This window comes from Macrobrachium rosenbergii, chromosome 1 (genome assembly GCF_040412425.1).
Source record: "Macrobrachium rosenbergii isolate ZJJX-2024 chromosome 1, ASM4041242v1, whole genome shotgun sequence".
Classification (NCBI taxonomy): Eukaryota; Metazoa; Arthropoda; class Malacostraca; order Decapoda; family Palaemonidae; genus Macrobrachium; species Macrobrachium rosenbergii.
The window spans coordinates 51,571,858-51,582,880 of NC_089741.1; positions in this window are offsets into that span (position 1 = coordinate 51,571,858).

Here is an 11,023-nt window from a genome sequence, read left to right on the forward strand (position 1 = left end):
CAGGTGTTTAATTGTCTGGTGTAGATGATTACGATAAGAGGTTTCCAATACCTATATGATATCGAGGGAATGCTATCAGGCATTAATTATTCTTATAAGGATGAAACATAATTGAATGTGGAATATATATATGTATATTTATCTATATATATTATATACTGTATATACGTACATATAATATATATATATATATATATATATATATATATATATATATATATATATATATATATATATATATATATATATATATATATATATATATATAAAATGTAATATACTAACACACATATACATACATACATGCATATGTGTATTAAAAATGAAAATGTATTTTGTAACATATTTCTTTATAGTTGTTAATCATTAGATATTAAAATACATAAATGCAAAGAATATTAGTGGCATGATTTACAAGCGAATTTTTTATATTGGGAGAAAACAAGCACATGATAAAAAAAAAAGAGAGATTATTGCACGTATCGCCGACTTTTATTTTTTTCTTTATTGAGATGAAGAGAAGTAGTCTCAAGAAATGCCCTTGGAAGAAAATATAAAACAACTCTTAGTATTTTGTTCGTAGACAGACCCCAGTAACTTGGGTTGCTGGGCGTGTTAGTTTTGTAATGGGCGGCCATCAGTATTGGGCGGGCGCCCTACCGCCCATGATTGTCACCGCCACCGCCAAATTGTCTTATAATGACCCACAACAACTTGAAGCCTGACTCTGCATCCTTAAGCGCGGTCTCTTTGGACACCACTGCCATGGCGTCGATGCTCAACAAACCTTTGTTATTATTGGTCGCTGGGCTATCTCCCCCACTCCCCCATAACCCCCCCCCCCCTACTGCCTAGTCCCCCTCCTCCCTAGGCCTCCCCTTCTGTTTTCATTGACTTGTTCATTTCGTCATCCTAAAAAAAGACTGTTCATGTCTTACCTATTTTGGGATGCTTCTAGGAAGATTGACGAATGTCAGTACTTGAATAAAGAAAGGGATTTTGATTACAGTGCCTGACGGATGGTTACTCAAATGGCCGTTTTCTGTTAATAATTTGTTAGAGAGAGAGAGAGAGAGAGAGAGAGAGAGAGAGAGAGAGAGAGTAGGATCTCATGGATTTTTCTCAGTGATTCGTTCCTCCTCAAGTTTTATCTCTCTGGTCAAGGCAGGCGCTGGTCTTTTAACTGAACGTAACTGAAATTTTACTTTATATAGAAAAGGAGATATGTGTTTTTACATCCTCTGCTTATTTTATACAATTTACAACCGTGCATCACTTGAAAATGTCTTGACACAAAAAAAAAAAACTTTTTGTTTTGATTAAATTATAATCTAGAAAATGTAATGATTCTCAACAGCCATATCTCTTCCTTGCTGAACTCATAATTATAATAGCATCGAATCTTGTCGGCAAAAATATTAGTCAAGTAAGTCATTCATATCGTCAGCTAAAAATCCTGACGCCTGTCTTTTTTAGCATCGGCTGTTTTATACGGACAGATGTTTTAGAGGCTTATTAATTTTGTGGGTTTATTATCCCCATCAACTTTTCAGGTTTCTTGAAGCGGCCAGGAAAAACCCTCCGAAATATTACGTCTAAAACGTACACCTTACTCTTGAAAATATGTCAGACTTGTGTAATTGTAATTTTCAGTGAATTCTATGTATACTAAGAATGATTGAAATAATGCAATTCCCTAAGTAAGCGTTGCAGTTGATTCCCGTTTTTTATTTTGAAATTTATTATCCCTATTTTAATCTTCAGTTTTACTGTGGTGCTAAGCAACCTCCGTACTAACGCTTCTATACACGATGTGTTTCAGCTGGATCATATGAGAACTGAAGTATTCAGAATCTTATTGCGAGAAGAGCCACGAACTCTAGGAATCGAAGGTTTTTGTTTTTAAGTCATTATGCCCCATGCACATCTGCGTCTTCAAGTTAGTTTTATATATAAAATAATAAATATAGAAGGTATCTTCCTTATTATGAAGTCCCTTCGTGACGCCACTCAAATAGTAGCGTGAGGTCCGGTGACCAAAACAATTGCCCACCTTTCCTTCGACCACCGTCACACAGGTCAGTTTCGTGTTGCGTTTAATTATAGTTGTGCTCGCGCAAATTACATGACAAAGCTAGATATTCTTTTCTTTCTAATCGGGCAGGTTTCAGCAGAAACCGTGGATGTTAGATCAATAAAAATAATAAAGAAATATACCTTATAGCTGTTTTGGAAAACGTAATGGACTGCAAATTTCTTTGGATGCTTACAGATTTCTGGTAATGTTTGATAAAAAAAAAAAACCAAGATCTTAGAATTATTGAAAGCAGCTAATAATAATAAAAAAAATGATAATTTTCAAGGAAGTGTTATCGTCAGGAAATTTAATGCACGTATCAGATTTTTTAGATGATCCTCTGGGTAATTGTGTGTGTAATCCTCTGGGAAATCATCTGGACAATTCATTTCAGTAGCTTTTATCATGAAAACTTATAATTAAGACCAATAACAATTCAAAAGTGGCTTTCTTTCTCATAGGCTTTATCTCAGTACCTTTAAGAACTTCAGACTAATTTCAATTCAAAAGTGGCTTTCTTTCTCATAGGCTTTATCTCAGTACCTTTAAGAACTTCAGACTAATTTCAATTCAAAAGTGGCTTTCTTTTTCATAGGCTTTATATCTCAGTGCCTTTAATCAAGAACTTCAGACTTATATCAATTCAAAAGTGGCTTCCATTCTCATAGGCTTTATATCTCAGTACCTTTAAGAACTACAGACTAATAACAATTCAAAAGTGGCTTTCTTTCTCATAGGCTTTATATCCCAGTACCTTTAGGAACTTCAGACTTATATAAATTCAAAAGTGGCTTCCATTCTCATAGGCTTTATATCTCGGTACCTTTAAGAACTTCAGACTAATATCAAATCAAAAGTGGCTTTCTTTCTCGTAGGCTTTATATCTCAGTGCCTTTAATTAAGAACTTCAGACTAATATCAATGCAAAAGCGGCTTTCTTTCTCATAGGCTTTATATCTCAGTACCTTTAATAACTTCAGACTAATAATAATTCAAAAGTGGCTTTTTTTCTCATAGGCTTTATATCCCAGTACCTTTAAGAACTTCAGACTTATATCAATTCAAAAGTGGCTTCCATTCTCATAGGCTTTATATCTCAGTACCTTTAAGAACTTCAGACTAATATCAATTCAAAAGTGGCTTTCTTTCTCATGGGCTTTATATCTCAGTGCCTTTAATTAAGAACTTCAGACTAATATCAATTCAAAAGTGGCTTCCATTCTCATAGGCTTTATATCTCAGTACCTTTAAGAACTTCAGACTTATATCAATTTAAAAGTGGCTTTCTTTCTCATAGGCTTTATATCTCAGTACCTTTAAGAACTTCAGACTTATATCAATTTAAAAGTGGCTTCCATTCTCATAGGCTTTATATCTCAGTACCTTGAAGAACTTCACGTTGTGCTTTTCTCAGTTTAAAGGCAGTACTGACTTTACTCCTGTATTGGGTTACTGTGTGCTCCCTCTCTTATAGTTACAGTATTTTCTGGGCAATTGATGCAGCCGTATCACCATTGTTCGTGTTGTTGCTCCGTCGGTTGCACTTCTGTGCATGTTGTGCTCTCTCTCTCTCTCTCTCTCTCTCTCTCTCTCTCTCTGTCCATTCTTTCACTTACACCGTTCTTTCTAGTGCCTTCCTTTATAGAATCTTTTAACTTCCTGCAACTCTCTCTCTCTCTCTCTCTCTCTCTCTCTCTCTCTCTCTCTCTCTCTCTCTCTGTATTGACTGTTTCTTTTCCCAAATTCGTATGCACTTGTGCGTCTGGTGTCTCAATGGTATGCAGAAACTTTTTCCTGGATGTCTTTTGTCTGGTCGCAACATCCCTTCAAATACGTTTCTCTCTCTCTCTCTCTCTCTCTCTCTCTCTCTCTCTCTCTCTTAAATGTTTCTCAATTTGAGTTGATCTTTGTTTCATAGATTTTTCCCTGGTTTAATTTCCTCTATGGTCTACCTCTCACTTTTCTTTTGTCAGACTACCACTTTTTTTTTACTCTTCGTATCTCTTTGTATATGTTTTTTTCTAACTTGGCAAAGGAGTCTTGGCTTTTTTTTTTTTCACAATGAAATTTTCTCTGTTGATGTTCATTTATGCGAGTTTTTTTTTCGTCTCTTCATCGCAAATAAGTCCTTTCTTGAAATTTTCTTTTTCTCAGTTTGAAGTCCTGGGATACGGAAACGAAAGTAATTAGTGAGGGGGTTTATTTTTAGTGTCAAATCACAGTCTGCTTTTTGGTGTCGTTAGCTTTGTTTAAAATACTGTAATATTTATATTATTCAGTCAGTAAACAATTTTGGCACTCTTCTAGGACAGTTCGTAAAATAAATCACAATTGAAAGTCATTCTAACTTTTTAATTAGACACCCACAAGTATTTATAAAATTGGTCAACGGATTGTATACCTCCTCATTCCAACTTTTATCGATTTCTGAGAAATTTACTTTAATGAGTAACAGTTTTTTTTTTTTTTTTATTTTGTTTATAATATATATATATATATATATATATATATATATATATATATATATATATATATATATATATATATATGTTATTTACTTTTAAGCCTTCTTTCAGGATGTAAGACGGTTTCTTCAAAGTTGTCATTGGTACTGCCAAGGAGGCTTGTATATTATCCGGCAGTTCCGGAGTCCATGCCTGCAGGAGAAGAGATTATTTACCTCTAGTAAATAATCTGGATGTATTGACTCTCTCTCTCTCTCTCTCTCTCTCTCTCTCTCTCTCTCTCTCTCTCTCTCTCTCTGTGTGTGTGTGCATGCGGAAAAATAAACCCATAGAGGTAAATCAGTTTTGCCTACAAGATTTTACTGGGACCAAAATTTCTGTCTTCCAATTTTTCTGCTTTATCTGTTAATCCATTTATTGTTGTCAGTAATGCTGGTATGATCCCGGTGTAACAGTTTAAGCTCGCAGGGAATTAAATTTACATTTTTATTAACTGTAATAAACATCTGGCTAATTTTTTTTTTTTCATCTTTATAAACCATTCTCTGATTGTTGTACAAAAGCTTTCAGTCCAAAAAATATTCCTGGTAGTTGCTATCGTGTTTTGTTAAGAAAGAAATACTTTGTTTCTTGGCAGCCACCAGCACCATTGGGCATCCATGCTATCATAGCCATATCTTGGATGTTGATACTTCGGAGCTTCATATAGCCTATTTAGGCTTCCATTGGTATCTATGCTGGACTTCATGTAACATGTTAATGTGTTTTTGTATTTGCTTTTTTACTGGGGAAGAAGTATTAACGTTCAATCGTGAAGATATCATCCACTGTGCTCTCCTAACTTCTTCTTCTTCTTTTTCTTCTTCTTCTTCTTCTTCTTCTTATTATTATTATTATTATTATACATGGAACAGCGACCCCATATAGAGATGGGTAAAGGCTTGAAGACAAAGAAGATTATTATTATTATTATTATTATTATTATTATTATTATTATTATTATTATTATTATTATTATTATTATTATTATTTCTTGCTATATACGAAGGAGTTAGGTATGAACTCAAGAAATAAATTTAAATGATGCTGAGGAGGAGGATGGACCTAAGGAAAAAAATGGAAACTGGGATAAAAAAAAAAAAAAAAAAAAAAAAAAAAAAAAAAAAAAAAAAAAAAATCCGCCAAAAAAAAAAAAAAAAAAAAAAAAAAAAAAAAAAAAACAGGAACTTGGGGTATCTAGGAAAGAAGAGGAAACAAGCTTTCTGGGCCTGGGAGTATGAAACGATAACCATTAGTCTGTTCATTGATCTTTTGAATCTTCGGGACTGTTTATGTCGTTACCCCCCTTCTAACTGAGTGTGTGAGAACTTAGGCCATCCCATTCCATAACTCCTCTCCCCCTTGACAGTTATCTGGCTCGGTTTAGTTTGGGAGGGCGCAAGTGCATTATCATTCATAGCTCCCGAGCGAAAGTCTTTATTCGGCGCGTTTCAAATAAGCACCGCGCAACGATATTCGATTTTCCCCACATTTACCGACCCGGGTCTTCACAGGTGACATCAGCTGGGATGCGGTAGGGGTAATGGGCTTCCGCTAGGTGAGGATTAACTTCGTAAATCTCTCAGGTGAGGATTAGGGAGGTCTTCGTTCAGATGTCGAATTTTTTTGTGAGCTTAGCAGCATGAATAGGCAACATCAGGTCACTGGGATCAAGTTTCATTAGGATACAACGGACATTAGCTGCAATTTGGTGATGAAAGGTACTGTTTCAGTTTGGCTTTACATAAATGTGTATTGATATCAAGATATCCAGATGCAAGAATATGAAGAAATATATAACTATTTGTGAGAATTGTCCACAAATAGTTTGACCTTTATAAGGTAAAATTGTTTAGTGCAGGTTTTACGGGGAACACTGTTGTCAAGGAAGGTAATTATCTCCTTTTGACCATTAAATTTTCATTCAGGCGAGTCGTAGTCTCATATAATCATTATTTATGGTATTTTGCAAGGGTATATTCTACAAAAAATAGCTGTTTGAAGAGGCTTTTAAGAAAATTTTGTGGGATTCCACTCATCTATAATGTTCGGCGTACACTACATTGTTCTTAGGCTCAAATTTTTCAATGTATAAGTTAAGTATACCTTAGTTTAACCAGACCACTGGGCTGATTAACAGCTCTCCTAGGGCTGGCCCGAAGGATTAGACTTATTTTACGTGGCTAAGAACCAATTGGTTACCTAGCAACCGGACCTACGGCTTATTGTGGAATCCGAACCACATTATACCGAGAAATGAATTTCAGTCACCAGAAATAAATTCCTCTAATTCTTCATTGGCCGGTCGGAGATTCGAACGCGGGCCCAGCAGACTGCTAGCCGAGAACTATACCGACCTGTCCAACGAGGAACTTTTCAATGTATAAAAAAATGAAAAGGGATATTAATGATCTCAATCGTTTTTGCAATGAAGATAGATTGATTTCCCAAAACTCTTACAATATGCATTTTCTTAATCTGTTCGAAAGGGTAATGTGATAGTATGTATATAGGTAATAGCCTACTGCTACATGCAGTTTGGAATCATCATTTTGAACGGTTCAGCTGTTGTCATCTCTGCTACCTTCCACTTAAGAATGATTTCCCTTCTGATTTTTGTGATTACTAAGGCTTAAGATCTTTAGACGCATCAGTTTATTGCCTCTCATCTTCATGAAAGGGATTTCACGTTAAGCCTGTTCTGCCAAAACATATGTGTCTTAAAGGTTGGACTTAAAATGGTGTTCATTTTGAAGAGCTCGTGTTCTTTCAGATGTAGCAGGTGTGTCTTTGTACAGATTGTGCAGTAAGAACAAAACGGAGCTATAATATGCTGGGTTAATTTCTTTGTGTCATGGTAAATGGGTGTGCAAGAAAATATGAAAGCTTAACTCTTGCTACTATTACTGAACTCCTTTTGAATATTTTGTAGCGGTAGTACAGTTCATTATGTAGCATAACAGAAAGTGTATGGCTTCCTCTTATCGATGGTACAAGTTTCACGCTAGTTCGTTTATCTGAGCCACCGCTGTGCTTGCCATTTCTTCCAATTTTCTTGTTGGTTAGGCCTATACTAAAAAGGCCCCCCAAGAACATAGCGACGAGCTGTTGTAATTATCGCAGAGAAATCGCGTGGACCATCTTTGCACCATTTCCCTCGCGCGATATTTCCCGAAGGCCGGCGAAACGGTTCATATTTCGCTTCCCTCGTAACAGCGGCGATTTGTCCATTGTTTATACAATATTAATTTTGACACGTCGTGGGGGTTGGCAGTTGTGAAGATTACTCTTGATAGAAAGAGATTTTTGTGTGCGTTGTTTCCTATCAGCGAACTCATCTGCAGGCTTCCCTGCCATTACTGGAGCTTAGTGCTTGTAAATCACATGATATCGTAACTGAAGAGAAATACACGACACGAACTGGGCTTTTTTCACAAAAATAGAAAAGCCTCTTTAATGCAGAAGCAGCGAATGCCAGCGCTGTGCGAATGTTCGGAAAAAAATCTTTTGAAATTTGGAAATAAAAGTGAAAGTATTAAGGGATTAGATTCGTAAAAGGGTTTTCTATTAATGACAATGCGCACATTTCGTTCGGAACGTTTTGATGACTTTCATCCATAGGCTGCCCGGATTAGAATATAATGCACAGATTAGTATCGCTTGTCTTCATATATAAAGTTATTAAACAATTACCGTTTGCTCTGATGGCTATGGATTGGGACTCGCATTTGCTCTAATGCTTGTTCAAATAAGTAATCCGCTGAAATGAGCAGAAATCTCTGGCCCGATAAATATTGACGGGAACGAAAGGACGTTATTTATATTCGTGTGGATCGCCATGTAAAATGCTCTCTCTTTCTCTCTACTTGTAAATACGTGCAGTGTTTACCACTGTCGCTGTGACGCCAATGTACTACCGGAAATCAGCTTGACGCCTATAACACATAGCCGAAAATTTTAGATTACGATGAAAACTACTAGGAACATGTAATGCGCGTTACAAAAGTGGTCTTAAGGGTAAATTGACTGCATTAACTCTGAATTGTCTAGAAGAATATAAGAAAAAATAGGAGTCGACTTCATGAATGCAAAAGAGCCTTGCAGGTGGGATTCCGCAATCCTCTCTTGGCGTTAGGGTGGAAGAAAAGGAAATGAGTTTGCCGTGGAAACTGTCAGTTTTTTTTTTTTTTTTTGTCAGGAGGGGTTTAGGAGGGTGTGATTTTGTTGGGGGGAGGTGGGGAAATTATTTGGGCCTCTTTTAATGGAATGGCAGAAGGGACTAATGAGGAAGCAACTGAGGGTGGTAAGGGAATGCCGTGATTTTGTTGTGATTGTCTGTACCTCGTGAGCGCCATCTGGTGAGCATTATTCTTAAATTGGTTTTCCCAGGCTGCGTCGCCCTCTTCCATTACAGGGCACACCCAGTCAGCTCTCTTCTCGCCTTTTACAGACGAATTGTATCAGTTTGTGATTTTGTGCCGTGCGTGCGTGTGATTGCGTTTGCGTGTGCATGCGTGTGTGTGTGTTTGTGTGTGTGTGTTGGGTAGTCAGCAAAAAGCAAAAACGGTCAGCTTTATTTGTAATATAACTTAATTGTAATGCATACGTATCCGCTCTCTGGAGAGCACAAACGAGCACACACAAAAACACGCACGCATACATACGCACATCACATGTATAAACATACATACATACAGTATATACATACATACATACATACATACATACATATATGTATATTTGTGTATACGCACACACATACATTACACACACACACATATATATATATATATATATATATATATATATATGTATATTACAAATGTGTGTGGGTGTGGACATTTTAATAATAATTTACAGGTATAAATGTAAGTCCATGAAAAATGAGCCATACGGTAAAACCACATTTGCTGTTCCATGAAAGCGAAATTCAGATAATCTGTGAAAATTCGATCCACCCCGCCCAGGATTCGAACGCAAGGTATGAGAATCAAAATCGAGATAATCACTTCTTAGATGACCAAGAACTCTAATTATACCAAATTCAGGCACAAGTACGCAATCGTATTTCACGTAGACTTGCAAGTGAAAGATGCACATGCATGCACATAAAAGCACGCACTTCCTCTTGTCTCTAACTACTTACCTGTAATAATTAGTTTGTGGAAGTCTTTGTGTTAACAAGAAACTCTGGGGGGTGAAAAAAAAAAGTAAATGGAAGGTGAAAACTAAATTGATTGCAGCAATTCAGATAAACCCTTTTGTTGTCGAGAGCTAATGTAGGGTATTTTTGGTACCGAGGCTCCTATATTATGCTGCCCTGTGCGCTGGGAAGGTTATTTTTAACCTTCCTTTTCCTGTAATAACTTTTGCTGAGAGATACTAGTAGTTTAAAAAGGGAACATTAACGTACCAGAAAATTATCAGATTAGAACGGACGAGAGGGGAGGTAATTAGTAAACAGGAATAATATTGTAGACAAGAGGAGTTTACATATTTGTTTATTTTCTTTGTAGTTTTCCCAAGCTGATTTTTTCGATTTCTTTTATCAAATACCATTATTTACCTTGACAGGCCTCATATTTAAAAAAAAAAGGTCTAATTCTTAAGCAGTTAATAATGTTTACCTTACTGTATTTCTTGTTTGTTTGGATGTAGTTGGTTTTAATTCACCCTCACTAATTCCTGTTTATTCTTTCTTAGGGGTTTTATTTCCACTTAATCCTATTTTTTCTTTCCTAGAGGTTTTATTTCTTTTGAGTATGTTTCGTTTTCAGTCATCCGTTAGATGCTGTTGGGTTAAAGTGGTATCTGTGAATCTATATATATATATATATATATATATTTATATATATATATATATATATATATATAAATATATATATATATATATATATATATATATATATATATATATATATACTGTATATATATATGTATGTATATATGTATGTATATATTTATATATATATATGCATTATATGTGTGTGTGTGTGTCATTGTTTATTCATTGTGATATATGATAATGTTTCTGTTGATTGCAATATTTATAATTACACTCTCTCTCTCTCTCTCTCTCTCTCTCTCTCTCTCTGGATGAGGCATTGTTGTTGGAGGGCGATGTCGTATTTTTTCATGGCTTGGTAACACATAACAGCGCGTCAAGTATCGTTCATATTAATGGCTCTTCCATCGCTAATTAAGCTCATCACTACGGACTATTTTTTTTTTCCTAGCAATTCTGTTTTCAATAACAATGCTTCTCATCTTCATTTTTACCCTCTTTTCTTTCATTGCCACTTCTGTCTGGTCTGCGAGTGAAGGTACTATTAGCATTTTTAATGTGTTTGCCTTTGTATAATCTGCTGTTGGCCTTGCATCACAGAAAAAAAGGCGAGAAAAAACACATTTACTTAACTGGGAAAAATCCAAGATGGGGGAA